Below are 26,591 nucleotides of genomic sequence, written 5' to 3'. Positions count from 1 at the left end.
AGTGCCATTGTAGAAGAGGGTCCTTGGAGGCCAACAATGTTTTTAAAAATTTTTGTCTTTAATTGTATATTTCAAACCCTATGGGGTGAAAAGGGGTTGAAGTTTTTTTAGGTGGTGGAACATTTCAAATCTCCCCATGTTACCCTGCTAATAATGGAAATTCATTATTCTATAAATTTCCCTGCTATCTCTTTTTGTCCTTAGAATTTGAGGGCTAAAATCAGGGAGTGAAATTGCTCTATGCCTATAGTTCAGCAAGATAGAATAGACTGCAAGCTATAAACGATCTTTTATGTAAACTGAAAAGTTTAATTGTGAGCAAGTTAAAACTGGATTATAGGGACACTTTGGCAAAAATACTCAGGATTTTAAAAAGTAGTCATTAAAACTATTATGTCTGTGTTAGGCTGAAATTCTCAAAAATATTCCATACAGATTGCTTATGTACAATGCACTCCTGATAAGTCATTCCTTTTATGATTTATCATGAAAAAGCTTTTACTGGCTTAATCTTGATATTTCCTTTATAAGTGAAAATGCTTGAATTATTGAAAACAAATTTCATTTTGGATAGTTAAGCATGCTGTTTATATTGCATGGGTGTGCATGTGTATTTAATAATCTCTTTAGAATTGCAGTTCATTTCCTCTGTGACTAAGTAGAGCATTCTAAGTATGGTGGAAAGATGGGCATGTGAAACTGAATAAATGTCTAATGTGATTTCTTCCTCATTTTTATTCACTTGCAACCCTTTCTACAGTACCGCTCTCTGTTAAAATTTAGTTCTATTTGAGGCATTTATATGGAAATGCTATCTTGCCAAGACATCTTCAGAGGTGCTGGAGGGAAATTGCAGAAACGTAAAAGCTCTGCCAATAGTCCAACAAGTGCTGAAGCCCACCACGTCATCCTTCTGGAAGCCCAGACCCCTGAATCCCACAGGTGTGTGGGCCACCTCAAGTCAAAGGCTTTCCTTATGCCTTTAACCCTCCCTGTGAACTGCTTTGCATTTTTGTCTTAAACCCTATGTGACATTCAGGCATTGTTACCACTTTTTTTCCCTCACATAAACTTTTTTTTGCCCCTAACAGTGAGGCAAACAACCCTGAAAAGTTTTGGAAGCATCATTTCCATATTGCAAGTCCTCACATTGCATTGGCTAAAATCCAGTCCTTGCTTCTTTGCTAGTCATTGTGATTTAGATCTCTCGTGCACACTGCTATTCTTCTAAACAGTAACATGCGGGAGACGGTGTAGGGCAAAGATATCACCAAACACCAGCAAGGTAGAGAGGCTGTTTTTATTGTTTTGATTTCCTTTAGGTTGTGCACTCTGTGATATCCAGCTAGAGGAGCTCTGTGGTTAATAGTATATTTGAAATGAAAAAGATTCCAAGTTCTTCAAAATTTGCATTTGCAGAGGCTGTCTTCTTTAATTTTTATATTTTAAAGGCAATCTTCTGACAACTAAGATCATGCTTAAATCGGCTTTGCAAATTCCAGCAAGAAACTGGGTCCACATCACTTGAGACTCTATTCTGTCGGCTTCCCTTGCTTCCCCCTGGTGAAAAAAATAAACCATTCTATTTATTTATTTATTTATTTTAATTTTCTGTATTTATTTTGAGAGAGAGGGAGGGAGAGAGAGCTCAAGCAGGAGAGGGGCAGAGAAAGAGGGAGAGAGAGAGACTCCTGAGCCAGTGCAGAGCCCGACACAGGTTTCAAACCCACAAACTGTGAGATCACGACCTGAGCTGAAACCAAGAGTCAGACACTTAACTGACTAAGCCCACCCAGGCATCCCAAGATAAACCGTTTTAATATTTTATATAATTAAAAAAAAATTAAGTATTCAATATAGAGCTAGCTAGGCTCCCTAGGGATTATGGTATGGAAGGAGAAAGGGACAAAAAGATACAATGCCAAGAACTGAAAGGGGAAAATTCATAAATTGAATATAACTCTAAAGCAATAGAACAAAGCAAAGATAAATGGGCAGACTGCAATTCTGGTTTTGTTATTTTTTAACTAAGCCTGAATTAATTTGTTCAAAATGACCCCTACAGAGCTATTTTAAGGGCACACAGCTCCCAGTTGCAATAACTCCTTTAATATAACAATTAAGGACCAAGGCTGAAGCATACAGCTATCTAACAAAGTGCACAGCCCAGAAAGAGAAATGGGCTTTAGTTCTAGTTTATCTGCAGACTCCTGACTTGAAGTCTGTGAAAGCGTCTTCACTTTAGTTTTGCCTTTTGTACAAGTCTCTCTTGTTGAATGGACTCAATCAATCAATCAATCAATCAATCAATAAGGAGTTCCTCTGAACATCCCTTGGAGAGAGGAGAAGAAAGGCCTTGTTCTGTTCCTATCTCCCATCCTAAGCTTCTCTGCCATCTGTAGTTTTTTTTCTTCCCGAAGAAGAGTCTTCTCTGACATTCTTGGGAGTTCACAGTGCAAATCTACCCCTTATTGGCTCCGAATATGCGGCAATAAACTTGACTTCTCTAAGCCACATGTATTCAACAAATATTGAGTTACTATATGCCAAGCAATTTTCTAAAGGGTGAGCAAGACAAAGCCCCCACCTACCAAATTCCCATTCTTATGAAAGGAGGAACAATGAGCAGATGGATAAAGAAGCAGTCTTTCTAACGTCAAGTGACACCAAAAGCTGCGAAGAAAAGTAAAACAGGATGATGGGAAGAGAGTGAAGATGGGAGTCAATTTTAGAGGAAGCCTTCAGGAAAGGGCTCTCTCGGGTGTCAGGTTGGGTCAAAGGCTAAATACATGAAAGGACTGTGTCCTATCTTGGGGAAAGAACATCAGACAGGAACAAGCTTTGAAGTAGGGCAAGGAGCTGTTGTGGCTGCAGAGAGGTCCATGTGAATCAGAGGATGAAGACAGGGAGGGGCATGGGGCAGCGTATGTGTGCCCCATGGGCCATGGTGGAACTTTAGATTTTATCCAGTGACAGGAAGTAATTGGAGAGTCTTAACAAAGGAGTACTATGATTTCATGTTATAAAAATGGCTCAGATTGATTTTGTGGACAATGGACTACATGGGAGTAACCATGGAAGTAGAAAGACCAGAAAGGAAGTTATAGTAATGGCTACAGCAAGGGATGATGGTAGCTCACTCTTCTATAACATGAGGACAATTGTAGCAACAACCACATGGTGCCGTTGGGAGACTGAAATCAGATAATATATGTAAGTGGCTTACCACAGCACCTATTACATAGCAATAACTCGATGTTAGCATTATTGTTGTTATCATGATTATTTTGGGGGTGATTCTTCTAACCCAGTTGGTAGCTTCATTTCTAAACTTTGGCACTCCTTTTGCTTAAAGGATTTCAAATACTCCTTTATCCCTTCTAATCATGTCCTCCTGTGTCCTAGAGCAGTCTTGCAAACAAGAGGGTATATGTGTTGGGTCAAAGATGTTCAAAATGCTTTATCAAGGCTGTTTTTATTCATTGTGGTTGTCAGTCCTGCCATTTATGATGACAGAGAAGCAGCCTGGGGGAGAGCTCTGGAACAGTGTTGCTTCCCAGGGGGCATCTGGCAACGTGGAGGCCATATCTGGATGTCATAATGACAGGGGGACAGTGCTGGCACTTAGTGGGTGAGGTCCAACAAAGCTAAGTAACAGAACCCTACACAATAAATGATTTCCTACCCAAATGGCCCATGCAGTCCCTCTAGGAAACACCAAGGTGGCAGGAGAGTATCCATGCAAACTGTATGCAGCCCAGCTCCAGGAAGATTGTGCAAAGGCAGGGGAGAGGGGCCTGAGGATGCTGGGGTAGAGGACAGAGTATTGCGTTGAAGAGCCAATTCCGGTTTCAACCTGAACAATTCAAGTCATGTGAATTGAAATTTTTCATTCATTGTTGGACCTCAGCTTCCTTATCCATAAAGTTGGAGAATTCCTTGGAACGTTAAGGAAATTCAATAAGATTACGCCTGTGTAAGCATTTATTAAATTGTAAACCATCATGAGGCTCAACAACCTGTCTCTCTGCACGCATAAGTTGTTAATGAGATAGAAAATACAGTCTCTGCCCTAGATAATTTATAATTCAATCATCATTGATGAAGAGCTGTAAGCTTCCATTAGAGAAGAAAGTAGGAAATGTGTTTTCAAAATCACAGGCCTGGTTTTCACAAGCGAAACATTTTATTTTTAATTAAACTTTACAAATGCCAATGCTTCTGTCCCCCCATTTAAGCTTATTTACTTATTTAAGCTTATTTACTGTTACTTACAAGTAACACTGTTTATAACACCTACCTTCTTTTAAAAATGGGAAAGGAAACCACCCACTGGCACAAATTAAGCTTTTTTCCTGCTTTGTTTTTGTTTTAACTATGACTGTCTCTTACATAACAAAATAATCTCATTGGAAGAAATTCTGATCCACTAGGATAAATTTGATCTTTTATCAAAATTTATTTTTATAGTCAGAAAATAGCTGTTTATATGTATCCATTCATTGTTCACTCACTCATTAATAGATTATAATTATTGTCTGCCATAGGCCAGTTTTGTGCACACTTTGTTCCAAAAAAAAATTTTTTTTAATGTTTATTTATTTTTGAGAGAGATACAGACAGAATGAGAGCGGGGAAGGAGCAGAGAGAGAGGAAGACACAGAATCCGAAGCAGGCTCCAGGCTCCAAGATGTCAGCACAGAGCCCAACGTGGGCTGGGGCTCGAACTCAGGAGTTGTGAGATCATGATCTGAGCCGAAGTCAGACGCTCAACCGACTGAGCCACCCAGGCGCCCCTGGGCACACTTTGTTCTAAATGTCACTCCTAACCCAAACAAACAACACTGGGAACAGGAAGTATAGTGCCAACAAATACTAAAAGCTAGAGTTTGTATAGTACTTTGAAGAGGATAGCTTTCCTTAGTAAAACAATTATTAATAACAAAAATTAACAAAAAAAGAATTGTGTTAAAATGTACTGAGATTAAACATTTGGCAAATCAGGTATATTATATAAGATTAATCACTGTGGCAGGTGCTGACTCTTGTTTATCCTATATTCACTCCCCTTCGTTCCTGCTAGAAAACACCAGTTTATTCAGGTAGCAGGTAGAGACCCCTCAATTTCAGTGTAGATGGATTGCCCTTCAGAATATGAATTTTAATTTGTCTAATCTAGTCACTACCCGTGGACAATGATTGCTTATAAATGGGCAGAGATGAAAACCAGTTTTAGTCAATGAGATATAAATAGACATCTGAGGTGGGTTTCCAGGATAGCTTTTGATCCACTGTATTAAAACAAAGTCTGATTAGGGATGTATATTTTAATTCCAAGAGCAACGACTAAAAATAAGAATAACATAAAGGAGTACAGCCTAAATGCAAGCAGATAAATTAAAATGGAATACTAAGAAAAAATTTTAAAAAGCAAAAATCTGAGAACAGAAGAACAAAAAAACAGGCTACAAATGAGATGACAAAATGATAGATCTAACTCTAACCATGTCAATAATTACATCAGGTTTATGATCTAAACACATCATATAAAAGGTAAAGATTGGCAGAGTGAATAAAAAAGCAAGACTCAACTATATGCTCCCTACAAAAGGCACACTTTAAACAAAAAGCTATAAAGAGGTTTAAAAGAAAATAGAATTTTTAGGGGCACTTGGGTGGCTCAGTTGGTTAAGCATCCGACTTCGGCTCAGGTCATGATCTCACAGTTCGTGAGTTCAAGCCCCGCATCGGGCTCTGTGCTGACAGCTCAGAGCCTGGAGCCTGCTTCGGATTCTGTGTCTCCCTCTCTCTCTGCCCCTCCCCTGGTAATGCTCTGTCTCTCTCTATCTCAAAAATAAATAAAAACATTAAAAAAAAAAAGAAAATAGAATTTTTTTAAAATGTGAATGAATTCTAAAATAATGTTTAAGCAACCCAGGCTAAGTAAAAAAAATAAATATAAATAAAAACAGAAGAAACGATAGAAAACAAATAGAATGGCAGACTTAAGCCACAACATATCAATAATTACAGTAAATGTAAATGGTGTAACACATACCAATTAGAAGACAAAGATTGGGGGGCAACTGGGTGGCTCAGTCAGTTAAGTGTCCAACTTTGCATCAGGTCATGATCTCATGTTTTGTGGGTTCAAGCTCCACGTTGGGCTCTGTGCTGACAGCTCAGAGCCTGGAGCATGCTTTGGATTCTGTGTCTCCCTTGCTCTCTGCCCTTCCCCTGCTCATGCTCTGTCTTTCTCTCCCTCCCTCCCTCCTTCCCTCCCTCCCTCTCTCTCTCTCTAAGATAAATAAACATTAAAAGAAGAAGAAGAAGAAGAAGACGACAAAGATTGGCAGAGTGAATTAAAAAACATGATCCATCTATATGCTGTCTACAGTGGGTGCAGAGCATTGGATAAAGGCCAGAAATGCTGTTAAACACCCTACAATGTACAGGATAGCTCTTACCTCTCCCACAAAGAATTATTGGAGCCAAAATTCAATAGAGCTGAGGTTGAGAAGCTCTGAGCTACAGTAATCAAGACAGTTTGTTATTGGCAAAGATGTAGTCATATAGACCAATGCAACAGAATACAGTCCATAAAGAGAATAATACATATATGGTCTGCTGTTTTTTTGAGTGCCAAAGTAAGTAAATGGGAAAAGGAAAATCTTGGGATTCCTGGGTGGCTCCTTTGGGTGAGCGTCCGAGTCTTGATTTCGGCTCAGGTCACGATCACAGGGTCATGGGATCAAGACCCACATCCAGCTCCACACTCAGCCTGAGCCCGCTTAAGATTCTCTGTCTCTCTCTTCCTCTGCTCCTCTTCCCCACTTGCACTCTCTCTCTCATTCAAATTAAAAAAAAAAAAAAAAGGCAAGGAAAGAAAAATCTTTTCAACAAATGGTGCTGGAATAGTTGTGTATCTATATGGGGAGAAATAAACATGGACCCTTTCTTCAAATCACACACAAAATTAAGTCAAACTTAAATGTGAAACCTAAATCTATAAAACTTCTGGAAGGAAACAAAGGAGTAAATCTTTTTTACCTAAGGATAAACAGTGTTTCTTAGATAGGAATACTAAAACATGGATCATAAAGGGAAAAAGTAATAAATTGTACTTAAACAACCAAAGAAGATATATCAATGGCCATTAAGTACATAAAAAGATCCTCAATATCATTAGTCATTAGGGAAATGCAAATCAAAACCATAGTAAGATACCACTTCATATATACTAGCATGGCTAGAATTTTACGAAAACAGACAATAACAAGTGTTGTTAAGAAGGTGAAGTAAGTGCAACTCTTCTAACTACTGGAGGGTGTGTAAATGGTGCATTCATTGCAGAAGAGCTTGTTGATTTCTCAAAAGGTTAACCATAAAGTTACCATACAACCCAGCAACAGCACTCAGCTATGGCCTAAATGTTTGTGTATCGCCCCCCCACTCCCAATTCATATGTTGAAATCTTAATGCCTGATGTGATGGTATTAGGAGGTGGGACCTTTGGAAGGTGGTTATGTCATAAAGGTGAAGCCCTCAGGAATAGTATCTGTGTTCTTATAAAAGAAATGCCACAGAATTCCCCATCCCCTTCCACCATGGGAAGACACAATGAGAAGTCTGCAACCCTGAAGAAGTCCCTCGCCTAACATGCTGGCATCCTGATCTCAGATGTCCAGCCACCAGGACTATGAGAAAAAAATTTCTATTGTTTATCTCAATCAGTGGTATTTTCTTATAGCAGCCCCAACAGACTAAGACACATTCCTAGGCATATACCCAAGAGAAATGAAAACATATATCCACATAATAGCTTGTATACAAATATCCATATCAGCTTTATGTGTAATATTCAAAAACTAGAAACAACCCAAATGTCCACTGACAGCTGAATGGATAAACAAATTGTGATATATCCATACACTGGAATACAATTTAGCTATCTTACCTACAAAAAGGATAAACTATGATTCCCACCATAAAATAGATGAATCCCAAAACAATTATGCTGAATGAAAGATGCCAGAAAAAGTATATATTTTATGATTCCATTTATATAATTCTAGAAAATAGAAACTTATCTTTAGTGACAGAAAGTAGATCAGTGATTGATTCTTGATGCAATTGGACGAAGGGATATATTTTTTTAAGATTTTTTTTTTTAATTTTTAAGTAATCTCTACATCCAACATGGAGTTTGAATTTACAACCCCAAGATTAAGAGTCACATGCTCTACTGACTGAGCCAGCCAGACACCCCAGAAGGAATACATTTTAAAAAGGCACAAGAAAACTCATCTAGTTTTCCTTTGAGGAAAAAAAAAAAAGTGTAGCAGCAATATTTAAGCTTTTGTAGAAATTAAATAATGTGAATGCAAAGGAATTGATTAAAATAAAATGTGATTTGGGGCACCTGGGTGGCTCAGTCGGTTAAGCGTCTGACTTCAGCTCAGGTCACGATCTCACAGACCGTGAGTTCCAGCCCCGCGTCGGGCTCTGGGCTGATGGCTCAGAGTCTGGAGCCTGCTTCCGGTTCTGTGTCTCCCTCTCTGTCTGCCCTTCCCCCATTCATGCTCTGTCTCTCTCTGTCTCAAAAATAAAAAACGTAAAAATAAATAAATAAATAAATAATAAAAAATAAAATGTGATTTGGCTAAGGTTCCTTTTTAAAACAAATTTTAAGTTTATTTATTTATTTTGAGAGAGAAAGAAAGCAAACTAGGGAAGGGCAGAGAGAGAGGGAGAGAGAGAATCCCAAGCAGGTTTTGCACTGTGAGCACAGAACCCGATGTGGGTTTCAAACTCATGAACCGTGAGATCATGATCTGAGCCGAAATCAAAAGTTGAACACTTAACCAACTGAGCCACCCAGGCGCACCTGGCTAAGCTTCCTTTTAAAACAGATAAATATTTCACACCCCTATGTTTATTGCAGCATTATTTACAATAGCCAAGATGAAACAACCTATGGGTCGATCAATAGATAAATGGATAAAGAAGATGTAATGTATATATACAGTGGAATATTACTCAGCCATAAAAAGGCTAAGATCTGGCCATTTGGAACATGGATGGACCTAGAGACTATTATGCTAAGTGAAATAAACCAGACAGAGAAAGGTAAATACCATATGATTTCATTATATGCAGAAGCTAAAAAAAACAAAAACAGCAGAAACAGACCTGTAAATACAGAAAACAAACTGATGGTTGCCAGAGGGGAGGAGGAGGAAGGATGGGCAAAATGGGTGAAGGGGAGTGTGAGATACAGGCTTCCAGTAATGAAATAAGTCAGAGGGATAAATGGTACAATGTAGGGAATATAGTCAACAGTATTGTAATAGCATTGTATGGCAACAGATGGTAGCTACACTTGTGATGAACATAGCATAATGTATAGACTTGTTGGTTCACTATGTTAAACACCTGTAACTAATGTGACCTTGTGTATCAACTTCATGTGTGTCATACTTCCATGAAAAAAAGATAAATATCTAGATTCAAAAGAAATCCAATAGATCTGATGCTTTCAAAGGGCATCTTAAAAACCAAAATACATACAGGAAGTAAAAACTAGGATGATCTAAATTGAAGATGAAGAAAATTGAATTTTTTTGATACAAGAAAAGTAGGGATTACTATCATGATAGTGAATAGGGTAGATTTCTTACCAAAAGAATTATGAAGTAAACAAGCTCCTTATATAATTATATAAGGTATATTAAAAAGAGTTGAGGGAGGGAGGCAGAAAAGAGAGGCAAACCAAGAAACAGACTCTTAATTATAGAGAACAAACTGATGGTTACTGGAGGGGAGGTGGAGGGGGGTGAGTTAAATAGGTGATAGGGATTAAGGAGGGCACTTGTGATGAGCACTGGGTATTGTATGGAAGTGATGAGTCACTAAATTCCACACCTGAAACTAATATTACACTATATGTTAACTAACTAGAATTTAAATAAAAACTGGAAAAAATAAAATAAAAAGAGAAAACCTAACAATACTGATATTATATATCTCAAACAATATAGTAAAAAAATACATAAACTAGAAAGTGCCTGAAGTGCAAAAAGAAATAGGAATAAAAATATACTTAAAAGACTCAATACTCCATTATGAGAAAAAATATGACAAGACAAAGCACATAGACAAATGTTTTCTTAAAAACAGAAAGTTGAATAAAATAATACATTAGGTAGTAATAGTCCAATTCACTTTAAAAAACCTTAATGATAAGGCAAGAAAACATATTTTTTCCAAGCTATTGTAGGCTTTTCCACAAAAAGTAACCATATTTGGGAAACAATGATATAACTAGGAAATGCACAAAGGCAGAAATCTGCAAACCACATACTCAAATCACAACAAAATGATACACAACAACAGTAGAACTTAAAATTGTTCAAATAGAAGGGGTGCCTGGCTGGCTCAGTTGGTGGAGCATGTGACTCTTGATTTTGGGGTTGTGAGTTCAAGCCCCATACTGGGTATGGAGATTACTTAAAAATAAAATCTTCTTAAAAAGTGTCCAAATAGAAGTATATTTCTATATGCTTTCCTAACGTTTAGCTAAATTACAGAATAACAGGATATACAAATGCATTATGTTAAAATTTACGGACTATTGCAAAAGCAGAACATTATGGAAAATTGTATTGCTCTAGAGGTTTCCAGAACTAAGAAACAAAAAGAAACATCAACTGGGTTTCTACTTTAGTTTGAAAACAAAACAAAACAATACTAAACTAAATAGCAAGCCAAGAGAAAGTAGGAAAAGGGAAATAATAAAACTAAGAATAAACATATTTTGAGGAGAGATAAAATTAATAACACCAATAGCTGATTCTGCCAAAAATTTTAATAAAAACCCTATTAACTCAAATAATGAAAAAAGAAAAGAAAATCTAATCAGTGAAACTAACTTCTGCATTATTAAATATTTGTTGAAGAACAAATTAATGAGAGAAAACAGACAGCAAATACAAAAGAGAGTTAAAATAGGAGAAATATAATTTAAATGGGCAATATACATAAAGTGAACATAAATAATAATCGTTGATTCTAGGAATCAACATTTCTCAATCAATCAACTTCTTCTCATCAGAATTTAATAATATCGTTAAAGAAAATTTGCCAAAAAGGAAAAATTACTGTAATCTCCTAAGTCTTTACTTTGTATGATTCTTTCTAACCTTTTCCAAAAGGCAGATATATTTTTTACACAGCGTTATTTATTCTGGCTTTTCACATAGGATACCAAATATGTTTAATTTCTACATGTTATTTGATAAAAATGAAATACATAAGTTATGAAAGTCTTCTTTAACCTGATTATTTCACCATCTAATAGAAGGGACTTACTTACAAGAAAACGCAAAACCCTAATAGAGGGAGGGCAGATAAATTTATGAAGACGTATGACTTTTTCCTATCTAAGAAGTCTAAGTAGAATATTAACATGTTAGATTAAGTTTAAGTTAGATTAAATTAAATACCAGTTACAGTGTCCAGCCCATTCTCTTGACAAATTAATAGTGAAATTTATCTAGAAAGAATAGTGAACAAGACTATCATATGGTGCCATTATTTGATGATGATGATGATTAATAATCATAGTAGTAGTGGTAATAGCAATATTATCATCATAATCTTAAGGCTGGCATCCTTTTTTTCCAGAAAGACATTGGTACTCACTGACTCAGATCAGTTAATGTTTCCATCTCCACAGTCTCCTTAGTAAAGAAGAGAAAATTCTCATACCACTGAAAACAAAGAGGAAGTGTAGGGCAGAAATAATTCAAGAAGAGGGATAAGAAATTTTTTAATACATCAAAATTTGATGTACTAACTCTGAAAATAATTCCAAGTAGTCTAGCATTAAACATTGAACATTATTTTTAAATCTAGAAGGGAAAATGGACTGATGTACTTATTTACGCTATGGAAGAACATGACAAAATGGGAGTCCATTTTCAGATATACCTAAAATATATAACTTTTGTAAAAATATAGAATATTAAAAGAAAGTCAGTCAAAGAGAGAAACGTGTAATACAATATTGATAAAGGTTTACTATCCATATTATTGAGCAAAAATCTCAAATGTATAAGATCAGTACGTTACTCTACCTGATTTACAGTCAACACGGACAAACCATTTACACATGCAGACTTGCAGACATCAGCTTACCAAAATGAAAAATGCAGTCTTGCTGGGTTTCTTTAATAAGGAAATGGACATTTGAGGGCACAATTACATATCTATTAAATATTAAAAGTAAATTAAAGCTTAAGATTGGAAGCACTTGTTGGTAAAAGGGGGGTTGGAAGGCAGAGGAGGAATGCATAGTTGCTAACACACAGATATAATGGATAATTTGCAGCAATGCAATTTTTTTAGTTTTCATAAAATCTACCCTAGCAATAAACCATAAAAGAGCTAATATCCTTAAGCTGGTAATTCCATTTAGGGGACTATGCAGGTAATTATTTGAACTAGTGTATTCACAAAGTATTGGTATAACCCTGGACAAGTCATTTAACTCTCAGTGTTCACTATACATGATGTGTTGGTCTAAAGCGATATTTCTCAACGTTTAGTCTGCAAGTCAATTACCTGGCCAAGGCTGGTCCAAGCTCCCACTAAAGAACAAGGGTGTCTAAGAGAAGTGAGGAAAATTCCCTCATCTCCTTACTCGCTTTAGTAGGTAAGACATGCCTGGGTTTGTAAGAAATAAACTCTTACTATGATGAAATAAAGGTAAAACGTAACAAGAGTATCACCACCTGGTGACATCTAGGCAGAGACTGAGGCTAGTTCATTACCTTAGTCTCTCCAGGTGACCTCAATACAGAAACCCTCCACCCTTCTGTCTAAATCCTTGAATCTAGATCTGTTAGGAGAGTTAACTGAAAACACTTTCTGAGGGCTTTCTAGGTGTCAGATACTCCATTGAAACAAATACTTTCCTGAGGCTTGTCTAAACAAATCATCATGAGGAAGTAATTGTGTGCATAAAATATTTTGAAGGAGACATAGGTAGAATGAGAGTGGCATGCTTATGAAAATGGAGATTGCTGTGTTCCATCCCCAACCCCTCTCACCTGCTGAACCAGAATCTCTGTGGATGAAGCTGGGAAATCTGCCCAGAAGATTCTTACACAGGCATTTCGAGGGCCAGCTTTAAAATAAAAATTGGACTTAAAGGAGCTTTAAGACCTTTCTTGCTCCCAAATTTTCTGAGTCTAAAATTTTGTTTTTAACAATTTATAACTTAGAAATAGCTTAAGATGAGGGGTGCCCAGGTGGCACAGTTGGTTGAGCTTCCAACTCTTGATTTCAGCTCAGGTCATGATCCCAGGGTTGTGGGATCAAGTCCTACATAATCTCCATGGTGAGCATGGAGATTGCTTAAGATTCTCTTTCACTCTCTCTCTTTCTCTCTCCCTCTGCCCCTCTCCCCTGCTTACACTCAGTCTCAAGTGAAAAAATAAGGGGCACCTGGGTGGCTCAGTCAGTTAAGTGTCCGACTCTTGATCTCAGCTCAGGTCATGATCTCACATTTCATGAGTTCAAGCCCCACATCAAGCTCTGTGCTGACAGTGCGGGTCCTGCTTGGGATTTTCTCTTTCCCTCTCTCTCTGTTCCTCCCCTGCTTGTACTCTCGCTCTCAAAATAAATAAATAAACTTTAAAAAATTAAATAAATAAATTAAATAATAGCTTAAGATGAAAAATGAGGAAATGAGTAAGACGTATTTCTGTACAATGGAGTAGCACAAAGATCCATTTGACACATTTTTTTTGGAGGATTTGGTGCTTTTCATTTTATCACATAACAAAAGCTTTGATGCCCATTGCTGTAGCTCTTTGATGTTTATTTCTGAGAGAGAGAGAAAGAGAGAACGTGAGCAGGGGAGAGGCAGGGAGAGAGGGGAACACAGAATCCAGGGCAGGCACCAGGCTCTGAGCTGTCAGTACTGAGCCTGACACAGGGCTCGAACCCATGAACCACGAGATCATGACCTGAGCCAAAGTGAGACACTTAACCGACTGAGCCACCCAGGCACCCCTTTAAGTTTATTTTTTTATTTTGAGACAGAGTGAGAGAGAGAAAGAGAGAGAACCAGCAGGGAGGGGCAGATAGAGGGGAATAGAGGATTCGAAGTGGGCTCTGTCTGACAGCAGAGATCCCAATGTGGGGCTCAAACTCACCAACCACGAGATCATGACCTGAGCTGAAGTCAGACACTTAGATCGAGCCACATAGGTGCCCCATTGCTGTAACTTTTTGCTCTAAATTCCCTTTATGCTCAATTTAAGCAGCTTTCCTTGTTTAGATATTCTGTCATGGCACTGTTGTAAAACACATACCCCAATCCTCTAGCACAGAGATACAATTTGGCTCTTCTTTTGCTTGTGATTTTGGTTTTATTATATCTCTATTGTGGTCTTCCTGACACTATAGTGAGGGAAGTAATGATAAAAAAAAAAAAAAAAAAGCTGATTAATTCCATGCATGTCTTTCATCTATGTCATGTGTTAATGGCATTTATCCCTTCTTCATTTGTCACCTCATCAGTAATTCTCTAACCTGCCACTAGCCACCTTTACACTCGTGAATACACAACGCACTCCCACCAGCATGGAAATCTTCACACTTTGTGTAGTAAAGAATTAACCTTGACCAGAAAAAGGTCTGGCCTTTGCCCTGAGCTCCTGGAAGGTGATCTCTAATCCCTTGAAATGCCCTGCATAATAAGCGTCTTTGTCTACCTGGGTGCCTTGGACCACACTGGATAGTCTCAGAATGTGATTAAGAGCCGAGGCTTCAGCCCCACTGACTTCCAGAGGGACTGTGTGCATGTCCAAGGAAGTGCCCTCCAAAGACTGATAACACACAGTGAGAGAAAACAGACCTTACTAAAACAAGCTAGCTAATTCTCATACACACACCAATCTCTACCACCACCACCAAAAATAAATAAGAACAAAAATAGGCCCCAGAGGGAGGGGAGGGAAATCAGAATCCATAGCCACAAAATATTACCCAAAATGTCCAGTTTTCAAAAAACACATTGAGACACGCATGCAAAGAAAGAGGAAAGTACAGACTACACACGGGAACAAAAGAAACTGACCAAGAGGGATGAGATGTCAGATTAACAGACAAAGACTTCAAAGTACCTCTTATAAATATATTCCAAGGACTCAAGGAAATGATGTATAAAGAAGTAAAGGAATTTATGATGACAATATCCCATCAAATACAGAATATCAATAAAGAGATAGAAATTATGAAAAAAAAAACAGAAATTTTAGAATTAAAAAGTGGAATAACTGAAATGAAGAGTCATTAGAGGGTCACCTGGGTGGCTCAGTCAGTTAAGCATATGGACTTTGGCTCAGGCCATGATTTCATGGTTCATGAGACTGAGCCCTGAGTCAGGCTCTGCACTGACAGTGCGGAGCCTGCTTGGGATTCTCTCCCTCCCTTTCTCTCTGCCCCTCCCCAGCTCACACATGCACGGGTACTCTCTCTTTCTCTCAAAATTAATAATGTTTTTAAAAAAGAGCCATTAGAGAAACTCAGTGATAGATTTGAATCGGCAAAACAAAGAAACAGTACACTTGAAGATAGATTGATAGAGATTGTACAGAGGAACAGAGAGAAAAATAGCATGAAAAAAAGAGTCTCAGAATAAGTATGAGACACCTTTAAGTACACTTTCAAGTAATGAGAGTACTAAGGAGAGAAATAAGTAAAAGGAGAAAAAAATCGAAGAAATAATGGCTAAAGTGTACTAAATATGTTGAAAAAATATTAATCTACATATCCAAAACTCAATAAACTCCAAGTAGGATAAGTACAGAGATATAATCTGGCATACACATATTCTTGCCTTCTTTGTCCGAGATTAATTGACCATATAATTATGGGTTTATTTCTGGGATTTCTATTCAGTTCCATTGATCTATATGTCTATTTGATGTCAGTACTATACTGTTTTGATTACTATCACTTTGCGGTATAACTTGAAATCTGGCATTGTGTACTTCCAACTTTATTTTTCTTTTTCAAGGTCACTCTGGCTATTCAGGGTCTTTTGTAGTTCCACACAAATTTTAGGATTATTTGTTCTAGTTTTGTGAAAAAATGCTATTGGTATTTTGTTAGGGATTGTATTACATCTGTAGATTGCTTGGGCAGCATGGACATTTTAACAATATTTGTCCTCCCGATCTAAGAGCGTGGGGTATCTTTCCATTTCTTTGTGTTGTCTTCAATTTCTTTCATGAGTGTTTTATTGTTTTCAGAGTGCAGGTCTTTTACCTCCTTGGTTAAGTTTATTCCTAGGTATTTTATTATTTTTGGTGCAATTGTAAATGGGATTGTTTTCTTCATTTCTCTTTCTGCTGCTTCATTATTAATGTATAGAAATGCAACAGAGTTCTGTACGTTGATTCTGTATCCTGCGACCTTACTGAATTCATTTATCACTTGTAGTAGTTTTTTGGTGGAGTCTTTAGGGTTTTCTATATATAGAATCATGTCATCTGCAAATAGTGAAAGTTGTACTTCTTCCTTACCACTTTAGGTGCTTTTATTTCTTTTTGTTTTCTGATTGCTGCAGCTAAAACTTCCAGTACTATGTTGAATAAAAGTGGTGAGAATGGACTTCCTTCTCTTGTTTCTGACCTCAGGGGAAAAGTTCTCAGTTTTTCCCCATTGCCTGTGATGTTTGCTGTGGGTAATCTAATAGCTATGTTCTGGTTAAGGAGATTATAAAGAAGGCATTACACTGCTTTCTGGCCCTGCTGAAAATATCTAGTTAATGCGTATTTAAGGGTTGGGTCCTTCCTGTGCTCAAAAATTCCTTAGACCATCCTATCTATGGAATATCTTATCTTGTTCACCCTACTTTCGTCATCTGCTCTTTTGTACTCTTGAGATTGCCTTGTTTTTTGCATGCTTTCTATAGTTCTTACGGGCACGGACATATTGCACAATGTTTTCCCTATAATGTATGACTAATAAATACAAGAGCTTGAATGCAGCTCAGAGAGTCTTCCCTTAGCCTCCCTCTCACCTCTCTTGACTTGCATGGAGTCTTGAGTAATCCTTTCTGCCGTCCTTGGCTTTGCTGGACAATGTTGAAAGCTGAACCCACAATTGGTGACCCCAATGTGATAAGTCAAACCCACAGTTGGGGACCCTGACATGGTCCTACAGTTCGCTGTGGGCTTTCCATATAAGGCCTTTATTGTGTTGAAATATGTTCCCTGTAAACCTACTTTGTTGAGGGTTTCATCATGAATGGATGTTGTACTTTCTCAAATGCTTTTTATGCACCTATCCAAGTGATCACATGATTTTTATCCTTTCTCTTATTACTGTGATGTATCACATTGATTTGCAAATCTTGAACCACACTTGCAAACCAGGAATAAATCCTACTTGATCATGGTGAGTGATTTTTTAAATGTATTGTTGGATTCAGTTTGCTAATATTTTGTTGAGGATTTTTGCATCTGCTCATCGGAGATATTGGCCTGTAGTTCTCTTTTTTTGTGGTGTTTTTATCTGGTTTTGGTATCAGTGTAATGTTGGCCTCAGTGTAATGCTGGCCTCATAAAATGAATTTGGAAGTTTTCCTACTTCTATTTTTTGGAAAATTTTAAGAATAAGTATTAACTCTTCTTTAAATATTTGGTAGAATTCCCCTGTGAAGCCATCTAGTCCAGGACTTTGGTTTGTTGGGAGTTTTGGGGTTTTTTTTAAGTTTTTTTAAAAATTTATTTTATTTTGAGAAAAAATGAGAGAGAACAAGTGGAGGAGGGGCAGAGAGAGAGGGGGACAGAGGATCCAAAGTGGGCTCTGTGCTGACAGCGGAGAGCCTGATGCATGACTTGAACTCAAGAACCATAAGATCATGACCTGAGCTGAAGTCAGACACTTAACAGACTGACCCACCCAGGCACCCTAATTCGTTGGGAGTTTTTTTATTACTGACTCAATTTCATTGCTGGTAATTAGTGTGTTCAAATTTTCTATTTCTTCCTGCTTCGGTTTTGGTAGGTTATATGGAATTTATCTAGGAATTTATCCATTTCTTCTAGATTGCCCAATTTGTTAGCATATCATTTTTCATAATATTCTCTAATAACCTTTTGTATTTCTGTGGTGTTGGTTGTTATTTCTCCCCTTTCATTTGTGATTTTGTTTGAGTGTTCTCTCTCTCTGTCTCTCTCTCTCCCTCTCTCCCTTTTTTAATGAGTCTCACTGGAGGTTTATGAATTTTGTTGAGGTTTTCAAAGAATCAGTCCCTGGTTTCACTGATCTGTTCTATTGTTTTTTAGTTTCCATATCATTTATTTCTGCTCTAATCTTTATTTCCTTCCTTCTGCTGGTTTGGGGTTTTGTTTGTTGTTCTTTTTCTAACTCCTTTAGGTGTAAGGTTAGGTTGTTTGAGAATTTTCTTGCTTCTTGAGGTAAGCCTGTATTACTATAAGCTTTCCTGTTAGAACCACTTTTGCTGCATCGCAAAGATTTTGGACACTTGTGTTTTCACTTCCATTAGTCTCCATGTATTTTTCTATTTCTTCTTTTATTTCTTGGTCGACCCATTTACTTAGTAGCATTTTATTTAACCTCCACGTGTTTGTGTTCTTTCCAGGTTTTTTTCTTGCGGCAGATTTCAAGTTCATAGCGTGGTCAGAAAAGATGCATGGTATGATTTCAATCTTTTTGAACTGTTGAGATTTGTTTTATGACCTAATATGTGATCTATTCTGGAGAATGTCCCATGTGCACTTGAAAATAATGTTTATTCTTCTGTTTTAGGATTGAATATTCTGAATATATTTGTTGAATCCATCTGGTCTAGTGTGTCATTCAAAGTCACTGTTTCCTTATTGATTTTCTGTTTAGATTATTTGTCCATTAGTGTAAGTAGGATGTTACAGTCCCCTACTATTATTGTATTACTATCGATTATGTTTGCTATTAACTGTTTTATGTATTTGGGTACTTTCATGTCGGGGACATAAATATTTAAAATTGTTATATTTTCTTATTCATTTGTCCCCTTTGTTATAATAATATAATTATATATAATCCTTCTTTGTCTCTTGTTACAGTCTTTGTTTAAAAGTATTGCTACCCTGGCTTTCTTTTCACATCTATTTGCATGACAAATGTTTCCCCTCACTTTCAACCTGCATGTGTCTTTAGGTGTGAAGTGAGTCTCTTGTAGGCAGCATATAGATGGCTCTTTTTTTTTTTTTTTTAATCCACGCCATCACCCTATATCTTTTGATTGGAGAATTTAGTCCATTTACATTCAAAGCAATTATTGATATGTATTTATTGACATTTTTATTTGTTTTGTGTTTGTTTTTGTGGATCTTATCTGTTCTTTTCTTCCCTTGCTCTCTTCTCTCACTGTAAATTGGCATTCTTTAGTGATATACTCGGATTTCTTCCTCTTTATTTTTTGCATATCTGTTACTGGTTTTTGTGGTTAACATTAGTTTGTATATAGCATCTTCTGAATATAGCAGTCTATATTAAGTTGATAGTCACTTAGTTTAGAACCCATTCTTGACTCCTCTCTTCCCCATGTTTTAGGTACATGGTGTCCTGCTTTTTGTCCTTTTATTTTGTGAGTCCCTTGATGGAGTTTTGCAGATATACTTATTTTTACTGTTCTTGTGCTTCCTACTTTTTGTACTTACGGTCTTTCCTTTCCACTCAAAGAGTCCTCTTTAACATTTCTTGTAGGGCTGATTTAGTGGTCATGAATGCCTTTAAATTTTGTTTGGGAAACTCCTTATCTTTATTATAGCCTTTATCTTTATGATAGCCTTGCTGAATAGAGTATTCTTGGCTGTGGATTTTATTCCTTTTAGCACTTTGAATGTATCATCCATTACCTTCTTGCCTGCAAAGTTTGTTGAAAAATCCACTGATAGCCTTATGGGATTTCCCTTGTATGTAAAAGTCTACTTTTCTCTTGCTTTTAAAAATCTCTCTTAATCACTACTTTTTGCCATTGAAATTATTATATGTCTTGGTGTGGACCTCCTTGGGTTGATATTGTTAGGGGATCTCTGTGCCTCCTGTATCCGAATTTCTGTTTCCTTCCCCAGATTTGAGAAGTTTTCAGGTATTTTTTCAAATAAATTTTCTGTCCCCTTTCCCTCTCTTCTTCTTCTGGCATCCCTATAACGTGAATGTTATTTTGCTTGGTGGAGTCCCTGATTTCCCTAAGTCTATTCTCATTTTACGTATTTTTTTTTTCTCTCACCTGCTCAACTTGATTACTTTCCATTGCTCTGTCCTCCAGATCACTGATTTATTCTTCTGCCTTCTCTAATCCACTATTTATTCCATCTAATGTATTTTTATTTTCAATTATTGTGTCTTCATCTCTGATTCTTTTTTATCTGTTAATGGTCTCACTGTTGTCCTCCACTCTTTTCTCAAGTCCAGTGAGTATCTTTATGATTAGTTTAAATTCTCTATTAGATATATATTTCTGGTGTGGTTTTGTCCTATTCTTTCATTTTGGAAATATTCCTCTGTCTCCTCTTTCTATACCTTTTTGTCTAACTCTCCATCTTTTTCTGTGTGTTTGGAGAGCCAGGTGCATCTCCTGCTCTTGAAATTAGTGGGCAGGGCACATTTTTAAAAAGGTGCATGCTGCTCCTCTTCCACAGGAGACATGCAGCCTTTGCCTAGATTGGAGCCAGCTGGGACTGATCTGCCAATGCACATGCAGCAGGGTGCTCAGTTTTGACAAGATGAGGGCTGGCCTTCCATGGGAGGTGACTGGTGGCCACCACCAGGACCAAGACCCTGCAAAGTATCCAGTCAGGAGATGTAGTGTTGGCAAAGTTTGTGCTTGTCTTCTAGGGGAGGGGATGCACAGTGCAGCAACTGAGGTAAGCCCTGCAGGAAGGGCAGGACACAGTGTAAGCAAATTAGGTAATGAATGCCAGCACAGATTGGTTCCCACAGGTGGCCGTGTGTGTACCGTGGTGGTAGGGGAGGGAAATGGTGCCTGCCGGCAACTTTGTTCCTAAAGGAGTCTCCCAGAGATCTCTGTCCCTCTGGGACACACTCTGAGGGGAGTAACTAACTCCCTCCCCTATGCCCCAGGCATTTTTTCAAACTGCTGTTTCTCTGGTCTTTTTCTACGTGCTGTTTGTTGTGCAGTCTCTTTAAGGGTGGGGACTGTCCTATCACCTTCCAGGCACTCCCAGGACCTAGCTAGCTGATTTTTAAAGTTCAGGCTTTAAGTCCGCTGGTTGTAAAAACTCACAAAATTCAGCCCCTCTGGTTTTCAGAGCCAAATGTTATGGGGATTTGTCTTCCCCACATGGGTTCCCCAATGTGAGGGTCTGTTTCTCTCCCCTCTCAGCAGTTTTGGCTATTTAGCTCCTGACCACATCTCCACCCCTCTTACTCTCTTTGATGCGGCCTCTTCTCTACATTTAGTTGTGGAATTTGTTCTGCTAGTTCCGGGTGTCTTCTGGATTATTTACACTGATGTGATTGTTGTCTAGTTATATCTGTGAGACAAGGTAGCTTAGGGTCCTCTGGAAGTCAAATTTCTGTTGTTTTAAGCCACAATTTTGGTAATTTGTTATAGCAGCTCTAGGAAATTAATACACCAACCCTGAATTACTAGGGCAAATTCTTGTTGATCTTCTGCCTCATCATTATATCCATTGTTGAAAGTGGGCTACTGAATACACCTGAAACTAACATAACATTGTACGTTAATTATACTTGAATTAAAATAAATAAGAAAGCGGGGGTATTGAAGGCACAAACTCTTATTGAATTGTCTATTTCTCCCTTCAGTTCTGCCAGTTTTTACCTCATAGATTTTGGGGGTTTGTTTTAGTGAATATGTTTATAGTTGTTACATCTTCATGATGGATTGACACTTTTGTCATTATAAAATGCCTTGTCTCTTGTAACATTTTGTTGTTTTAACATCTAATGGTTTGATATTAGTGTAACCATTATGGCTTTCTTATGGTTGCTGTTTGCATGATATATCTTTTTTAGATCATTTTATTTTGAAATTTTTGTGCTTTTGAATCTAAAGCATATCTTCTGTAGTCATCATATGGTTTTATTTAATCCAGTTTAACGATCTGTCTCTTTTGTTTAGAATGGGTTGTTTAATCCATTCTCCAATCTGTTTACACATATATATTGAGTTCTTTTTTTTTTAAGTTTTTTTTAATGTTTGTTTATTTTTGAGAGAGAAAAAGAGAGAGCCGGGGAGGGGGGTGTGGGGGGTGCAGAGAAAGGCATAGAATCTGAAGCAGGCTCCAGGCTCTGAGCTGACAGCACAGAGCCTGATGCGGGGCTTGAACTTATGAACTGCAAGATCATGACCTGAGCTGAAGTCAGACGCTTAACTGACTGAGCCACCCAGGTGTCCCAAAACATGCATATTGAGTTCTTAATTTTAGGCTTTGCATTTTTCAATTGTACAATTTCAAATCAATTTTTTAAAAAAAAGATTCTGGTTCTCATGAAATTTTCCATCTTGACTCATTAATCAAAGCTACTTCTAAGTCTGCCTCTGATAACACTAATAACTGGATCATCTGTGGATCTGGTTTTATTGCCTATTTTTCCTCATGGTTCTGCTCTTTGGTATTCTTTGTAATTTTTTACTTAATATTAGGTATTGTATATGATATACTGTACAGTCTCTGGATGTTACCTTCCTACAGAGGGGGATAACTCTATTCCCTGGTAGGAAGACAGTGTAGGCAAATCACATGAATCCAATCTATAATTCGGTGAATGTGAAACTAGATTGCAATGTTATAAGGTTTAATTTACTTTACTTGGATTCTTTCCTGTTCCTAAGGTGTAATTCTCAGAGTTCTTATATGAGATTCTGGAGTAGACACCAGTGCCTCTCTTGATGGGTTCTAGAATGTAATTTTTGCTTCATCAATACCATGATGCAATATACATCTTAAAAAATCTTTGTTTTGGCCTTCAGGTTTCTGCCTTTTTGTTTTTTTAAAAATCCTTCTGCTCTGACCAATCCAAGAATTCAGCAAATACTCAAGGGGGGGAATCAGCAGAGTGTGAGACTCACTTCTCTGAACCTTCCTGCTTTATGAGGATTTTAGGTCTCCCAAGTGCTGGTTGGCTCAATTATCCTAAACTTTTTATCTCTTCACTCTTGTGGGGTTGCAATAGTTTGTTTGCTTCTCTGATTCTTAGCAGTAACTTTCTTCCTTCTACCCAGATTTGTATCAAAAACTGGCAATCCTATAAAGGAAGACATAGCTGAAGAATGTTTACTCACTTCTCTGCTGTGTTGTAAATCTCCAGGACAACCCACAGGTTCAGTGATTCAGAGGGACTCACAGGACTCAGCATATGGTGCTAAACATGGCTATGCTTTATTATAGCAGAGACATACAAAGCAAAATCAGCAAAGGGGAAAAGTGCATGGGGTAAAGTCCAGAGGAAACCAGGCATAAGCTTCTAAGAATCCTTTCCCTGTGGAATCACACAGGATGTGGAATTGTGATAACATATGTGAATTGTTGTCTGCCGTGAACACTCATTAGACTCGTTGCCCAGGGTTTGTATTGGAAGTTGGTCATAGGTACCTTCTGCCTAGCACGTATCATAATTACAGACCCCCAGAAGGAAAGTAGGTGTTCAGCATTAGCCATGTTGTTTGTGTAAATAGCTTACACTTAGTAAGCTACCTTCTCAGTTAAAGAATGGTAGGAACATTCCCATATTCCAAATTCGCAGATGCTAGCCGAAGACCAACCTCGCAAGCAGGGCTTTCTAAGGATAGTGTCTTGGGCCTGCTGTGTTAATTCTTTTCTGCATACCTTCTCTCTGAGCTTTTTGTTCTTAGAGTCTTGTTTGCCTAAAAGTTCTTTGATGGCTTCAAACACTGGTTTAAAATAATTTTATCCCATGTCACTTGTTATCATTGAATGTTGCTGTGCTGTACAAGTGTCTGGTTATTTTTTCTTCTCTGTTGGACATTTAATTTGAAAACTTACAGAACTCGAGGCTTAAGATGATGGTTTCTTTGTTTGTTTGTTTTTTCCTCCCACCAGGGAGTATTTATTTGTTTATTACTGGCCACCTAGGGGATTACTTTAATTCAATTTTGGGAGCTGTTATGATTTGAGGTTTCACTGAATTCCCTTTGTATGTGTGTAGGGGGTGGTTAGTGTAACTTCAATTCACTTTTACTTCTCTGATGGAGCTTTATGGGGTCTAGAACCCAAGCATGGGAGTTTTCTAAGTTCTCTCTCATAACTTGGTAGGCACTATCCAAATTTTGTCTTCCTAGCCTCCCAAAGGTAGTAAAACCACTGTTTATCCCCCTCTAGAATCAGCGAATATTTCCACATAAGAAATGGCCCTAATGATGGGCTTGCCTTTCTAGATTTTTATATTTTAAAAAGATTCTTTCCAGATTATCTAGTTGTCCATAGAAATTTTGATGTTAACTACATGGTTTGCCATTCCTGGAAGTGGAATTCCCCCTCTGCCTTATTTCTTATGTAATAAGCTCCTTAGATGCAACATTTTGAGGAAAATCATGAAGATGAATAGGGTGCTTAGCACTGCACACAGATATACAACATACAGGTAAGGCAAATCCAAATCCAGATTCACATTGCCCATTTTATGAGGAAAAATAGCGACCTCTCCATGAGAAAAGAGATTTAATTAAAATCAATCTGGTACTAACCAACTATTTGGTCACCCTAGGGCATGATATCTAAGGGTTGGTCCCTCCTGCTTTCAGACTAGGCTTTTAGCAGTAGCAGCCATCAGAGTAGCCTTGATGAAAGAAGAGCCATATTGTTGAAGTCCATGTATAGCCCCAATCTTTCCAGGATAGCCATGTTGTTCACAAGCTGATTGAACATGGATTGCGGTATTTAAAAAAAACAAAAAAACTGTCAACATCTTCAGAATCAACTTGACCATCTGCTTATGAAGCATCTCCTTCACAATAGGGCCTTTGCTTAGTATTTATGTGGGAAATGATTATTCTTACATTTTGAGCCCATTTTGAGAAGTCCAACCATACATTTACATTTACAATTAGTCCAACCATGCCCTAATTTTATCACTCATCTTCCAAGGTTACTACCATGGAATTTACCACCTGGTCAACATGAGTCATAAAATGGTGTAGACCTAGAAATCTCACCTCCTGTGCAAAGCAGCCAACAAAAAATACTGCCCACATTTATTCTCAATGTAAGGAGTTCCTTTTCTTACTGTCCTCCACACCATCATTGACTGACGTTGAAGTACCACAGTCTATTTCTACCTAGTACTAGCATACTGCTCAGTACCACTTGTATAACCAGACTCAATTTTTTCCTCCTTGGTGAACTGGGAAATATAGTGTTCTCTTGCATTATAAGTGTATAGTTCATGGATTTGCTTGCTTGCTCTTTTTTTTTTTTTCTCCTTTCAAGCATCCTGCCTCATTAAATTCAACTTGATGGATGTAAATGGATATTGAAACAAGATTCTACACTAGAGTAGAATTGGAACAGAAGAGGAAGTGGTGACATGTTGTTCCTTAGGGTTATATTTTACGAGATTTGGAGAAGAAAATGTTAGTAAAAATTATAGTGTGGGGGCAAGATAGAAGTAGAAGCATCTCAGCTAAATGAAAAGAGTAAAAGTTTTAAGATAAATGAATTACGAGCCTTCATGAGGCAGTAGTGGACCTGGGATACAAAGTTAAATATACTTGTAGCTTCTATAAAAGGAAGCAAGTGAAATAAGAAGTGAGGATTTATATTGGGGCGCCTGGGTGGCGCAGTCGGTTAAGCGGCCGACTTCAGCCAGGTCACGATCTCGCGGTCCGTGAGTTCGAGCCCCGCGTCGGGCTCTGTGCTGACGGCTCGGAGCCTGGAGCCTGTTTCCGATTCTGTGTCTCCCTCTCTCTCTGCCCCTCCCCCGTTCATGCTTTGTCTCTCTCTGTCCCAAAAATAAATTAAAAACGTTGAAAAAAAAAAAAATTTAAAAAAAAAAAAAAAAAAAAAAAGAAGTGAGGATTTATAGTGTTGGAGTTAGGTCTTCCCTACTTAATTTTCTGAAAAGTATAGACATCACTCATGTATACCATAGATACATAGATACCATATATACATGAGATTCCTCATAAAATGGGCAATGTGAACCTGGATTTAGATTTGCCTTACCTGTCTTTATGTTGTATATCTGTGTGCACCCTATTCACCTTCATGATGAAAAGAAAAGAATCTGATAGAAGAAAAAAATAAATTTCAAATGCTAGACCAGAAATATCTTCATGCTATTCATTACTTTAAGTAAAAAACCCATGATGTAATGTATCATAATTTGCTTCCCAAAGAACTTTCATGCAGATACACTTTAAAAAACCAAAGCAGTCAAGTTTTATAACTTTCACCTTTTTCTCTGTGTGGATGTATGAAACAAAGGAGTTTCACATACTTCTCTTGAATCGAAGAAAAGTAACACAGATCTCCTATTTGCCACCCATTTACTGGATT

At 37.6% G+C, this 26,591-nt stretch overlaps 1 protein-coding gene across 1 annotated transcript in view; it reads right to left on the bottom strand.

Annotated features, from left to right (window-relative positions):
* Window positions 1-1,452: 1,452 nt before the first annotated feature.
* The window catches only part of HYCC1 (hyccin PI4KA lipid kinase complex subunit 1), a 134,932-nt gene continuing 109,793 nt past the window's right edge, over window positions 1,453-26,591 (bottom strand). The window contains exon 12 of the transcript XR_009260407.1: window positions 1,453-1,560. The gene's annotated coding sequence lies outside the window, so the exon portion shown is untranslated. The remainder of the gene's footprint in view (window positions 1,561-26,591) is intronic.

Source organism: Neofelis nebulosa, chromosome 4 (genome assembly GCF_028018385.1).
Source record: "Neofelis nebulosa isolate mNeoNeb1 chromosome 4, mNeoNeb1.pri, whole genome shotgun sequence".
Lineage (NCBI taxonomy): Eukaryota > Metazoa > Chordata > Mammalia > Carnivora > Felidae > Neofelis > Neofelis nebulosa.
Note: the sequence above shows the minus strand (reverse complement) of the source record. Positions and strands in the feature narration are given on the sequence as shown.